This window comes from Carassius carassius, chromosome 22, assembly GCF_963082965.1.
Source record: "Carassius carassius chromosome 22, fCarCar2.1, whole genome shotgun sequence".
In the NCBI taxonomy this organism is placed as follows: Eukaryota; Metazoa; Chordata; class Actinopteri; order Cypriniformes; family Cyprinidae; genus Carassius; species Carassius carassius.
The window spans coordinates 11,334,225-11,348,335 of record NC_081776.1 but is presented as its reverse complement, the minus strand read 5'-3'; the positions used below and the strand labels follow the sequence as shown (position 1 = coordinate 11,348,335).

General features: G+C 34.7%; 1 long non-coding RNA gene across 2 annotated transcripts; it reads right to left on the bottom strand.

Moving 5' to 3' along the window:
* Window positions 1-10,493: 10,493 nt before the first annotated feature.
* Window positions 10,494-13,782, bottom strand: LOC132098948 (uncharacterized). 2 transcript variants are annotated; one of them, XR_009422996.1, is made up of 4 exons: window positions 13,363-13,782; window positions 12,227-12,349; window positions 11,079-11,266; window positions 10,494-10,612 (listed from the first exon to the last, which is right to left on the bottom strand). It is a non-coding gene; the product is annotated as an uncharacterized LOC132098948 (long non-coding RNA). The 2 variants fall into 2 exon arrangements; XR_009422997.1 differs by lacking the exon at window positions 10,494-10,612 and having other exon boundaries at window positions 10,817-11,266; window positions 13,363-13,440; window positions 13,545-13,782.
* Window positions 13,783-14,111: the final 329 nt, after the last annotated feature.

The window sequence follows — 14,111 nt, the reverse complement described above, 5'->3', positions numbered from 1 at the left end:
CCACAAAGAGGTTCACGTGGCTGTAATGTTGGTTTGCCCGGGGCAGTAAACTGGCTATTTTAAGTTTTTTTCATCTGATGATGGAGGGAAACGATGTTCCCACAACCAAGCAGAGCCACATGGGATGACATAATTGACCCTCCACTGAGGGCAGACTACTCCTGCATGAAGACTGAAAACAGCCAAAAATTGCTCTATTTATCGCTGTCTAAAAACCATAAAGTCCACCCATTCTTTGAAAAAAGCATATATACTAATATATTGATATATAATATTTATACATTTACCATACATAAATCTGTTATAAAATACATAAAATAAAACCTGAGATATACATTAAAATGTCATGTTGTGCAAAGCCGTGGCCACAGCCAAAACACATTATTTCACTTTTCATAGTTTATATTAAACCTTAAAAACAATCTGTTTTGCCTGTGTTTAATCATATTTTTTCTGCTATAATGTAACAAGCCACTCGGGATAGGTAAAATAATATCAGCCAATGACATTACAGCATCCATGATACACTTTTTACAATCCAATCAAATGCAGACTGGTGAAGCAAGTCCATCCTTATATTATTTCATGCTGATAATTTGTTTCATTCAGATATGTGTCTGATAAATGCAATATGAATGCCTTTTATGGTCTTTACGGGAGAAAAAGAATTAAAATTGAACATAAAATCACTTTATAACCATTTGCTGTACAGCACAAGAAGACAGCAGTGATGTAAAAGACACACTGTGCTCCGTGACGTTTTTCTGTCACATCCAGTGATGACTTCAGAATGAAAGCCAATCCTGTAGAGCCACAGTGCTACACAGAAGAGAACAAAATGCTTTTTGTTTTTATTATTCAGGCAGTGCTGACACAGAGATGGGCTCTGCTGCTTCATAACCCACTGTGCAACAGGGGCCTTGTGGCGTTTTCTTCTGACTCAGTGAACATGCCACATCCTGTCACAGTTATTGTACCGGCGCGGATTTTACAGAATGCATGTAACCTGTGACACCTAGTTGTAGACCCTTGCAAAATTTGCAAGAGGAAATAGTATCTGGCGTTCATGCAAACTCCTGCGAAGATTTTATTAAAATGTAAAATATATATAAATACTGTTTGCATAACAACCAAAATGAATGAAACTCCATTAACATTCAAATATATACTTCCCTAACAAAAAAAATAAAATATATATATATATATGTATATGTATATGTATATGTATATGTATATGTATATATATATATATATATATATATATATATATATGTGTATGTATGTATGTATGTATATATATATATATATATATATATATATTATTAAAACATTAATACATTTAAACATTAAAACAAATTTACTTAAAATATAATAAATATTAAATATATTAAATATTTTACTTATATATTAAGATACATTTTAGATGTTATTTTGGCTGTTATTTGAAGCGTGAACAGGAAATCCAGTGGCAAAGCAGCAAATGTATGAAACTAACAGTACACAGGTGGGGTCAGGGGTCAAGCTTTGATTGACACCTTGATAGAAAAGAACAGCAGTAAACAGAACAGTGCATCAGCAATCTGCCAGCTACCTCTCGACACCAATCGCATCCACCTTCAAAGGCGTTGTGATATTTCCATCCCCTTTCCGAGCTCTCCCCGCAGAGATCGGGAAAAATCCACCTTGAACGTGCAGATGAAAAGAGAAGCATTGATTAGAGGCAAAGACTCACATGCACGACATGCTGGAAAACCAGATTTGCAAGTCCAACATAAAGCGAAGGAGGAATAAAGCAGGAAAGGGCATCTTCCTGTCCGTAATGAACACTGCTTAGATCTAGGAGTTTTCACAGAATCACAGCGGAAGGACCACAGCGGTGTTTAATACCAAGATCTAATGAGCTTTGGAACTCTAACGGCACAAGCGATGGAGGAGTGCATTAAACAGCAACCCCGCTGCCAGCGGGATAAACCTAGGGGCTTATTAAAACTGCCATTTGTGGTTCCATCCACAAGAGTGCCTCTAAGGGGGCTGATGAGATGATAGAATGAAGGACTATTAGGTCCAGCACTAGAGTTAAGTGTCCATTAAGAAAATGGCAGGAAACGAAGAAAGAAAAGGTCGGCATGTGGAGCATCTTGAAGATACCCCCTCACTGTCAATCAACAGGCTGGTATTCCTCTCAGTCTTGCATGGATGCAAGGGAGGAAGACAGACTCATGCATTAGTTACAGGGATTTGGAGAGGCATAATCTTTCATGATTCACTCCTTCCCTCCACGATCAAAAGTGACTAGGTTTGAAGAGGCCACTATTTGATGTATTGCACTTAAAGAGGATATGTCTTTATGAAATTGGTTTATGGAAGAAAAATACATTGAAAGTAAATCACTCTAATGTGTACTTAAGAATAGGAAGGTTAAGATAAAATGACTTTGGACCACTTTGTCAATGCCGATATCATTCCAGACACACATTTGGACTAGATTAACATAATCCTGGTTTATCTGGTTTCATTTTCCTGTGTAGATTTTATGTGGTTAATAACAATAAGAGCACGTGAGGAGCAAGAAACATGTTTTAAGTGCTTGTGTTAAGTTGTTGTTTTGGGGTTTTTTTTCCATTGAAGTTTCTGTCTAGTCCTCACACAAAGCTTTCGTCTTTGCGTCAGAATATCTGGAAATTAGAGAAAACCGTGTGACCTCACGATTATTATACGGTTCTAAGATACTGGGTCACTGTTTGTCCAATCCAGAGTTCATCATTTTTCATAATGGCAATATATTCCTAATGCAAATATTGTGATGATAAACATTACTCTGATTACTGATTCAATGCTCAAGAAACATTTCTTATTATTATCAATGTTGAAAACAGTTGTGCTGCTTAATATTTTTGAGGAAACCACTACGAACAGAATATCATTTGAGACTGATGAATAGAATTTAAAACAGTAATCTTTTGTAACATTATAAATGTCTTTACTGTCATTTTTGATCAATTCAAATGTCCTTGCTGAATGAAAATATTTTTCTAACAGTAATGTAAGCACACTTTCAGCTTATTCTACATTGACAATATAAACTCATGAAGTACTAAAGACCACATTTGCATTCCTCATTACATTTCAACAGGATAAAACCGTATTAAGAAGAGAATATGTTTGTCGCTGAGTCATATGAATTTATGTACAATCAATTACATAGCATGAGTCACTTTCAAGCACCACAGACAGGAGGCGTTCATTGATGCAATTAAACTTGATGTAGTACAAACAGCATCAGCATGAACACAAACACATGAAGACACACTCGCACCTACAGTCCTACAGTGTATTGTGTGCAAATAGGCCAACATGCCTCTGGAGAGCTCAGCTCCTGGCTGTCAGTTGCCATAGTCCCCAACTCAGCTGACAGCCCTGGATTACTCTCTCTAAATTTAACCAAGTCTGTCACACTGTTCTGGAGACCAGTGAGAAGACAGCACACTTCTTTTTACACTCTTTTCCAAGAGCTTCCCCAGGTGCATTCATTTCATCTTCACAAAGTAATCTTCTCTTACCCCTTTTGGCCCAGTCAAATGATTTTGAAATGAAAGCAAATTGTACTGTGCCCCGAAAAATGTTAATGATGTGTATGTGGCACAACAGCCTCTGTGGTGGAACGGACACCTTCACTTTCAAAACAGCATTATTCGGCACAGCCCGAGGAGATTTGACTACACTCTCTATAAAAAAAATTGGTACAAAAGTTGTCTTTGGGGCAATACCTTACAAAAGGTGCTATGCACTATTTAGGTACTAATATTTACAATATGCGCCCTTTAGGGGTAAATAATGTACTACATTTTATCTTTTGAAAAGGTACCACCCCAGTGAGAGCTTTTGTACCTTTTTTTCTTAAAGTGTGAGGACACAATTTTGAGCTTAAAATGGTATTGGGCAATATTATTGTGCTACACATAATTCAGTTTTTAGTTGCCTATGTTGTGAATTAGTCTATTGACATGAGAATAATGTCATCAGAACACTGCAATGAAATTCAGTCTGCTGGAATTTTGTTAGGCTTAATCAAACTAAAATGTGTAATACACATCAAAATAATAATTGAACATTATGACATTCTGACAGGCTAATTTGAAAATTTGAACAGACCCATTTACATATTTGTGTGGGATATTGTCTAAGGTAAAACACTAATTTGAACATTAGTGCCGGGTACAGCTTAGCTAAGCATCTAAATTCAACATCTGCAAAGTGTACTATAGGCTAAGCTAACAAGCTAATTTGACCAATTACGCAGGGTATAGGCTAAGCTAAAATGTTAATTTAAATATTTGGGAGGCACCTAGTTAAGCTAAAAGTCTCATTTTAACATTTGTGGAGGCTATGGGCTAAGCTAACTGGCTAATTGTAACATTCAATATATATATTAACTACCTTGGAAGTGGTCTTGGAATTGAGACAACCTTAAACAGATGATAAAGGATTGAAAGTTTAAATGACAGGAATCTTTTGCTTTTCTTTGTCCCTAACACCTAAAACCTCTAATAAACTCTCTCTCACACACACCCACACAAACACACCCACACAAACACACACACACACACACACACACACACACACACACACACACACACACACACACACACACACACACACACACACACACACACATACACACACACACACACACACACACACACACACACACACTACTGAAGCTTGCAGCACAAATGAAAGTACTGAACTGAACCAACTTTCATATTTTGGCAGGAGATATTCCCATGGTTGGTCTGTTCCCAGGGTCAAATATCTGCTGGTTCCACATAAACAAGTTTTTTTGCCCAATGTTTTCTTACAGCTGGGCAACGAGTTCAGTTCACACAGAATTAACCAAATACACCACCCACTTAGAATTCATGATGCAAGTTTCCATACTAAAAACTATCAATAATACACAGCCAAAGCTTCACATGTCACATAACGCCATTAATTCACAGTGTGACCCTGAGGAGTAGGTTTCTCTGATGGCTACTGTGCCCATTTATGGTAAAACAGGAAGTAGCTTTGACAAGATCGACGAGTGCTGACCATTCAAGTCTTTTTCCTACTCTGCACTTTTAAGGGAAAATCATTTTGTACATGGCTTTTTTTATGTGGCCGAGGGATCAAACTAAATCCCAGGCACTGAACTGCTGTCATATTTAAGAGTAGTAGACCGTTAGTACTACAAGTCAAAAGTTTTATATAGAAAGAAATGGAGACTACTTTTCAAAAAATATTTTTTACAATAATGTCTTATTTTACTTGGAGTGGGTTGCCATTTTGAAATCACAAGACTAGTGCTGTTATTGTTAACTAGTTATTGAAATAAAATAAAAATATAAAGATTTTAAACTTAAAAATCTTAAACTAAAACTGAAATGTTGACTTGGCACCTAACTAAAATAGTACTAAAATTGCAAAACTGAAATAAAATAAAAAATAAAGCTAATTGCAATCTAAAAAACGAATGACAAAAACATACAACAAAATAACTAAAAATATAAAAATACTATCTCAACAAAATATTAATAGCATATATAATAATAGTAAAATAACATTGCACAAGAACAGTAATCTGGAAACCAGCAAAATACTGTTTTTCTTGACAATAATTTTGAATATTATTATTATTATATGTATTGTTAATTGTTATAAATTATAACTATAAAATAACTTAAGTGACAACTAATTACAATTTCTTTTAATTACTTTCGTTTTGAGAGATTGGCGTAGGGTGTCCTGATAATATTTTATGATGTTTTTGTCAATAATAACCGGTCTTTAATAATCAGTTTCATTCGCCTTCACAAGACTCTCAGTTGTTGACCGCCAGTGTGTGAACTCTTAAAAGGGTAAAGCCGTGTTTGTGTTCACTGAAGTACATAAGCTGTGTCCGGAGAACTCATAAATCCAAAGTGTATGCAGTAAACTGAAGTGCAGAGCTCAGATATGCCTCAAGGGTAGACACACATGGGACTGACAATGTTTCAGTACAACTGAATTTGCAGACACGGACACACACTTCAATCTGTCCTCCCTTCTCAGCAGCAGGAAACCTCATAATGCATGATGACACCTGAGCCAAACATTGCTCCTGCTCTGAAGGAAATGCACACAAACACAAAAGCTGAAATCAATGTGTCCTCCTCTACTCCCTAAAGCAAAGGATCTTCAGAATGCATGGATAATGCATGAAGCTCCACAGGCTCTGAGCAGGGGGTGGGACACTGAATCCTCCCCTTGGGCTTCTCCTACATTACATGCACAAGGATTCCAGTCCTTCCCTGGAAAGCATAGGTCTACAGCTCAATTCCTGGCTATTACTCATCACCTGGAGTTATACATCACTCAGTAATAATCAATACCTCTTAAACTGATCAGAACTGAAAATATACAAATAATTAATATCACACGGTACCTTTTGAACTTTGTAAATACTTCTCTGCGTTGAGAAGAATTTCTATAAAAGACTTCACCAGACTTTCAGAAACAGTCTGGTCAAGCTCAGATAATTCAACTTTATTAATTATTTACAAAATGGCAAGAAGTTTAACAGGGTGGAACCTAAAAATAAAGAGCTGAAGTTAGACATTGGGCAGCGAGGGATCTTACATCAGGATGTAAGCTAAGGTTCCTTGTGCTATTTTTTGAGCCTCTTTTAAAAAAAGTGTGATCATAAAAAATTGATTTCTGTTATTTTATGAAGCTAGAATGTTTTAAAGTTAAGTAAAACAATTAAACTACAAAACATCAAAGAATTAATTCAATTTACTGCGATTACAAATGTTTGTGCTTTTGTTTTCTCATCATAATGATGTCACTTACTTGGAGGATGATGTCACTAAAAATTGATAAGGCATATTACAAAAGAATAACAAGATGGAAATTATATTAAATGTGGAAAAAATGGCAACATCAACACAGCCCGAATAAGTTAAATAATTTAATAATTATCATATAGCCAGTGATAATAATAATAATTTGTGTGTGTGTGTGTGTGATTTTTTAATTATTACTACTACATGGGGATGACAATTAATGGGGGCATTATTAATAAAAAAAATATTTATTTGTATAGAAATTATATAACAATATATATATAAATGTTTTATATTTATAATGGGATTTTTTTAATTAATCAGCTTACCATTTTATGTAATGTAATATACTGTACACTGTAACATACATGTATTCCACAGATTTCAATAGAACCTCATGATCAAAATGGTTTCAAATGGTCAGAGATGCTCAATCATTGCCGAAGCCTGCACCTGTGTGTATGTGGGTGTGAACAGAAATGTACCAAAAGCACTGCGTAACGTAATTATAAATTCAAAAAAGGAGCACAGACGGAGACCTTTATTTTTTTTAAGAATCCATTTTAGACTCATCTAAGATATTTTGGAAAGAAGAACCCTCATCAGAGCTCCAAAAGCCTCAATATTAATTCATGCCTACTAATGCTTTTTAAAATTATTTGCCTAAAATAGTTATTTTGCAGATTCAGCAAAATTCAACTAAAACAAACTCTCCAATCAACTACTTAATATTTAATCAACCCTAATTTTGAAATGTTCCATTTGGGAATCTGTCTTGAAAAGAAAAACACATCTGTTAAACATCCCGAAAGTGACTAAAAGTATAAATAACTTAATAAATAGTGAAAAAGAATAAGAAAAAAATATTAAGGAAAAAAAAAAACAACATATTACCAATTCATTAGTAAAGAAGACATTGGCTTTATGTGTCTCATTTGGCATGAATCTCCACCTACAGTTTATTCCCCATATAGTCACCCACTATATACCTCTCCATCTTTTGTGATTCCTCTCACCTGCAGGGTGGCTGCGTCCCATGGCACGATAAGCTAACCACACTTTGAAAATCAAGTTGTGGGAGCACATCAGACTCAGAAGATGAATAATTAACAGTGGCCCCAGGAAGTCAAGCTGGCTTTTCATTAACAACTGTGCATGTGGCAGAATGACCTGACCCCTTCAGCCCACTCAAACGCTTTCGAACACGAAGGCAAATTGTGCCACGTCTCAAGAAACTGAAATGATGTGACACCAGTTCAAAAAGAACGGCATCTGTGCTGGGTTATTTTTACACCAGAGATCTTTTTGTCTGCCAGGTTCCATTTTACACAGTAAAATAGACTGGAGTTTAAAGAAATAAAGTCTGTACAGTTATAAATGTATTCAGAAACTCGATTTCATGTATACATCCTATTTTCCCTGCTTCTCCAGATGGTCATGTGAGCACAGTTGAGCTCTACAAACAATCACACAGACAGACAGACGTCCACTCACCCACTCCCAGTCTGTGAAGCAGGTCTGGATACTCGGGTCTCTCTTCCAGCACACTCTGCAGGTTGGTGGGCTCCATCCTCTCCAGCTCCACACAGATCTTCTGGTTAAAGCTCACGTAGACCAGGCAAGGGCTGTTCCTGCCTTCTTTACAAGCATATGCCTAATGGAGAAAACAAGACCATGATATAGAGAACATTTTACATTAAAGATTTTGGGACAGATTTACTAGGAGATATACAGAACAGTGCTGATGAGAGTGGAAGCTCTACAGGAGATCTATTGGCAATCCACAAATTCAGGACCAGAGAGGCAGCCAGGTCGTTTCCATAATGACCAACGCAATCTACCAAGATCAAACTGAGCAACTATCGCATTAATGTTGAATGCAAAATGCTTTGCTGGGTGTTAAATAATAGCTCTAAAACTAGTAAATTGACTACTGGAAACCTTAGAATATCACGTTGATTTATTTAAATGCTCTACTTTCATAAAAATTGCATCTGAAAGGGAAAATCCTACAAATGCATATGGAAAAAAAAAATAAAAAAATAACCATGTCCATGTCCTTTCATTTTTAATTTTTTACTGCATGTAATAATCGTAAAACAAATTTATTGTAACTCTAGGATTGCATGAGGCAAGTTATTAGTAAATAAAGCCCTATATTACTACATGTCAAAATATTAATATATTAAATCATATTTTATAATAAATATTATAACATATATATGATCTATTTTTATTGTAAATGTATATTCATATTCAATAACATTTATCATAACAACAATTTGATATTAATATTAAATACACAGTATCATCAACCAGTAATTAACATAATAAGGATTAAGTCAATAATAGCAAATAACAATGCATTTTAATATATCTGATTTTATAATACGGATATCTCCAGTCCTGGTTTATGATTGGACAATAAAGTAATATACTAGCAGTTCAGTAATATATATTCATTTTATATTCAAAATAAAATAATAAATGTTCAATGAAAATGTATTCTTGTTCTTTACTGCCTACATATAAATGTAAAGGTGTGTAAACTGTTCTCATGGTTTAGAAATGACTGAGGCATATCAATATAACATAAAAAATGAATGTGGTTGAGTAGTATACGCTGATAGCTATTTGATTTACCACCTGTTGCTTAATGATTAAACTGGACACAAACGGTAGTATCAAAGATGGAAATTTATGCAAAAGCTCTGTTTACCTCACTTGCTAATATAAAAACCACCGATCAGCACTTTTCAAGCCGATGAACTTGAATGAATGCTTATTCAATCAAACTACACCTCTGCATCGACATTCCCATCATACAGCAGACTCACAGAGACCGGGGCTGAATTTTAATGAGCGCACGCTGTCCCCACATTTGCTTTCTGCATTTTCACGAGATGAAAAAAAATTAAGACACAGGTGTATGAGCTGATAAAACACAATCCGTACTGTGTGAGGCATTGTTGTACATGAGTCAGTGCCTTTCAATGTCAACATGAATGCAAGTCATGCTGTTTCTGTGTGCAACACATCTCTGTCAATTTAATCCTCTTAATGCAACAATTTCAATACAAATCACCGATGTGCAGCACAGTGAGAAAAAGACAGAGAGGGGGAAAAAGGTGATAAGAAGAACAGGAAGGTACAAGCAGAAGTGAAAGAGAGAAGTATAGAAATGCCAAAGTGATATTTCCCACCCTGCAGATTTCATGTTTTAACATATTTTAAAATTAAGAGAAAAACAGTCTTCTTGTTCAGTTTTAAGCATTTTATGCAGTTTTTACAGAAACTTTTAAAGAAAAAAACTGCTTTATAGGAATATATTAATTACATGTAAGCACATTTACATAAGTAACAAATAGAAACTAGAACAAATACTAATTTTAATATTATATAAAGAAGTCTCTTTTACTTTTTATATCTCTTTGATTGAAAATACAGTAAAAACAGCAGTTAAAAAAAATATGATTACAATTTAATTCTAAAATAAATAAATGCTTTTAATATTTGAATATATTTTATAATGTAATTTTATTTTATTTTTTGGTTTAAATGTGAATATGATCCTAAAATGCTGACAGATTTGGTAAGATTCAACCTGATAAAGTCTATAATAGAAGCTAACCAGCACAGAATGTGTTCACATTTTCATCAAACTGGAAGCGGACCACCATACGTGCATGATCGATGATGTAAGTTTGGCTGTCCCAGGCACAGGCCACCTCTTCCTCTCTCCCATCACCCTGAATAAACACACAAAAACACCACAAGTACTGCAGGTTTTTGTATTTTTCTGGTAGTAAAAAAAAAAAAAGTTTATGAAACATGTACATAAGAAAGCTCTAGCATCATTTCTTCGCAGATGAAACCTAGTTTGATATTTTGTATGCAATGCAATAATTATTTTTAAGAGTCATTTAATATTGACTTTATAATTTTTGGTGCCATAATCACACTAACAGTGACAAAAAAAGCTGGTGGTTCACTTGCACAGACCACAAGAGCTTCTCAGAGCTGTCCATGAGCTTCAGCGTTCCTGAAACACCACCATTCAACAGAAAAACAACCACAAAAGCTGATGAAAAACAACAACAGCTAACCAATCAATAACATCAATCCACTGCTGTCCAAACAAAAAAAACACTAGGGTTGTGGCCGTGAAGAACAAGCATAGACTTTTAGAGTAAAAATGCCAATCTTCATACACACCTGAGCCCAGACTGACCCCCCAAAAAAAGAATGGAAAAACAAAGAGTGTTGTTTTGGTCTGTCACACCTGGCTCGTGTTCTCCTTACATCAGATAACCTCTGACATGTGCTGGTGGACTAATATCTGGACTCACCATCTAGTGTGCAAAGAGCAAACAAGCCACCTTTAGACGAATCATCCTTAAAACCTACAGAGAACAAAACCAACATCCTTCATTAAGTTCGTGATTAGCGATGGACCAATATTAAAATAAAATACATCTTTATATAAATACATTATATACACAATTTCATATTTCATTTTACATTTACTTAATAATTACAATAAACTAAATGATTATATTATTTAATTTATATAATTTGTTTAGTTAGTTATATAATTCTTAACATTTTATATAATTATAAATTTCATTAATATGATTAAACATTAATAATAATATAAATATTATATATACACAAGAAAATAATTAAAATAATTGTATTATATTAAAACAAATATACACATAAATAATTATATATATATTTAAATATGATTATTATTTTATGTTATTGCCAATAAGCAATACATTTAGCCATTTATTAAATTAAAATGATTTACTATTTTGTGGAAGTAAATTAAAAACAACATAAAAAGCTAAAATCCGTCCTTTGAATTCATCACGACATTATAATGTACAGAATGAAAATGGATATTCATTTTGATATTGAGTGAGGTTATCATGCACAGTTAATCATCAAACAATGACTAATAAAATAAAATTAAAAATATATAATAGTTTAATAACCAACATGGTACCAATACATTTTGAATCCTTATTGATGATGTCAAAATGCAAGGAAAAATCTGAACTGCATAGTGACTGAATCTTATTATTTAACCTGCATACTTTATTCTGCCGGCTGCAAAGTTTATAAAGATATGCATGTGCATTATGCAATCTAAATGTGTGACAGCATGCTTTCTCAGAACCTCTGCAAATGCTTCCTATCAAAAGAGTGGACACGTTCTTGTTATGGATGTGTCCGGTAGTAAGATGAAGGACAACATCTCTGGAAGGACATACACAAGCAGAGTTATTCCAAAAGCCAGTTCTGCTCTGAATTATTCAGCACAGCTATAACATTAACCCTCATTGTGATTCTCTCACCTGCTTGGAGTTGCTGTGTTTTCATCCCCAGGTCCTGCAGCGCCCTCTTGTGTCCATGAGCACTGCAGAACTGCATAGCCACAGCCGGGCTGAGACACCATCAATTCAGGGAGACCTTCTGGACTTGGGTTAACCAAGAGACTGTCAACCTAGTAAAAGCAGATTTAAAAGGCTATAGCAGTTTAACTAAATTCTGACCTGATGTCTTGTGCATCTTGTTCAGTACCTGACCCTCCAGAAGCCATTTCTTCAGAAAGACCATCTGACCAGAACTCGGCATCAGAAGGTTTCTCCCACCTGAACGCCCGCACCACCCGATCCGTGTAGCCAACGACAAGCCCAAAGCGCCCGTCTCCGTCTTACATGTGCACAAACTCTTCAATATTCACAGGATTTGAAAAGGTTTAGATATATTTGAGCATGTCCTACGCAAACTCCTCACCAATATCACTGATGAGCATCACTTTGGTATTGGCAGGAGAGTGCTTGGTGTAACTGGGCTTCGAACCGTCCTGTCAAAAAAACGACCATGGCATGACAATGTTTTTTTTATGTAATTCCATTATGAAAAGCAAATCTGGAAGGTATGGCCAATAAATAAATACAAATAAATATTATCTATATTTTGTGTTGATCATTAATTATAAATTAAACTGATCCATTATTTAAATTACTTTATCATACATAATTTATTAATATATGTTAAATAGTAATGTAAATAATCCATAGAGTTAGATATTTATATAAGACATAGACAAGATATAGAGATAAGGTAAATCACATCTATGGGTTTCACTCCCTTACTGAAGATTGGGTAATAAGTTGTAATAAATAAATGACTAAATAAATGTATTAATAATATTTGTAAATGCCTACATGAATGCAGTATACACTAATCAGTTTTTTCTTTTCTTTTTTCCAAATAAAACCATCAGATATACCATGTACCACTAGCCCTTCCCTTGTACAGGGAAGAAAGAAGAGAGAGAGACAATCTTACCCTTCCTTTGTTGCAAACATCTCCCACTCCAACACATGTTCTCTAGTAATAAACACAGCATTGTTCATTTTCATAATCAAATATATTCATCATGACATTACTCATAATTAACCAACTGAAAGGTCATGCTCCTCACCATGCCCACACATGTCCTCGTGATCCAGGGTTTACAGTCAGTCATCATTTTTATAGATGTATAGCTTCATACTAGTGTCTCCAGCACCAGCTCATTCAGCTGCAGAAAAACAACAACATGAACTACCTCATGCTACCGAATCAAATATTTGTGAATATGAAAGTTACAAATAAATGCAAAACACTTGGAACTTACTGAGTTGTTATCTGCATCTCCAAGACAGATGGCGTGAGGAAAGATAGTTCCTGTGAAGTCTAAACTCACCCGCTGCATATATCTAACCGAGTGCATGGCCTTTCGATTACAGACTAATGACTAAAATGTATCAAACAGCAGCTTAAACAGATCTCTTGAGCAACATTTCCCATCCTGTAAAAACAAATACACATGATCTGTTCGGGCTTCGTCGTTTCAAAACAAAAATTTGTGCTCAATACAGTTTATTGGTTAAAATAAAAATACATTAAATTGTAATATTTCACAACGTAACTGTTTTTATTGTAGTTTTGTTCAAATACCTTATTCTCAGTTTTGGACTTTCAAAAACAGTGAAAAATCTTACCAATCACAGCATAGTTCTGTCCACTGTATGTTCCAAAGATTTCATTAACATTTAGTCACAATAATTGTAACAAATGGCATTTCAAAACCCCTTTCACCATAGGTCTATTAGATCTGAAGTGGGAGGTTTTTACCATTTTTAACCATTGATGGTTTGCTATTAATGCATTGCTGACACAAAAGTCAAA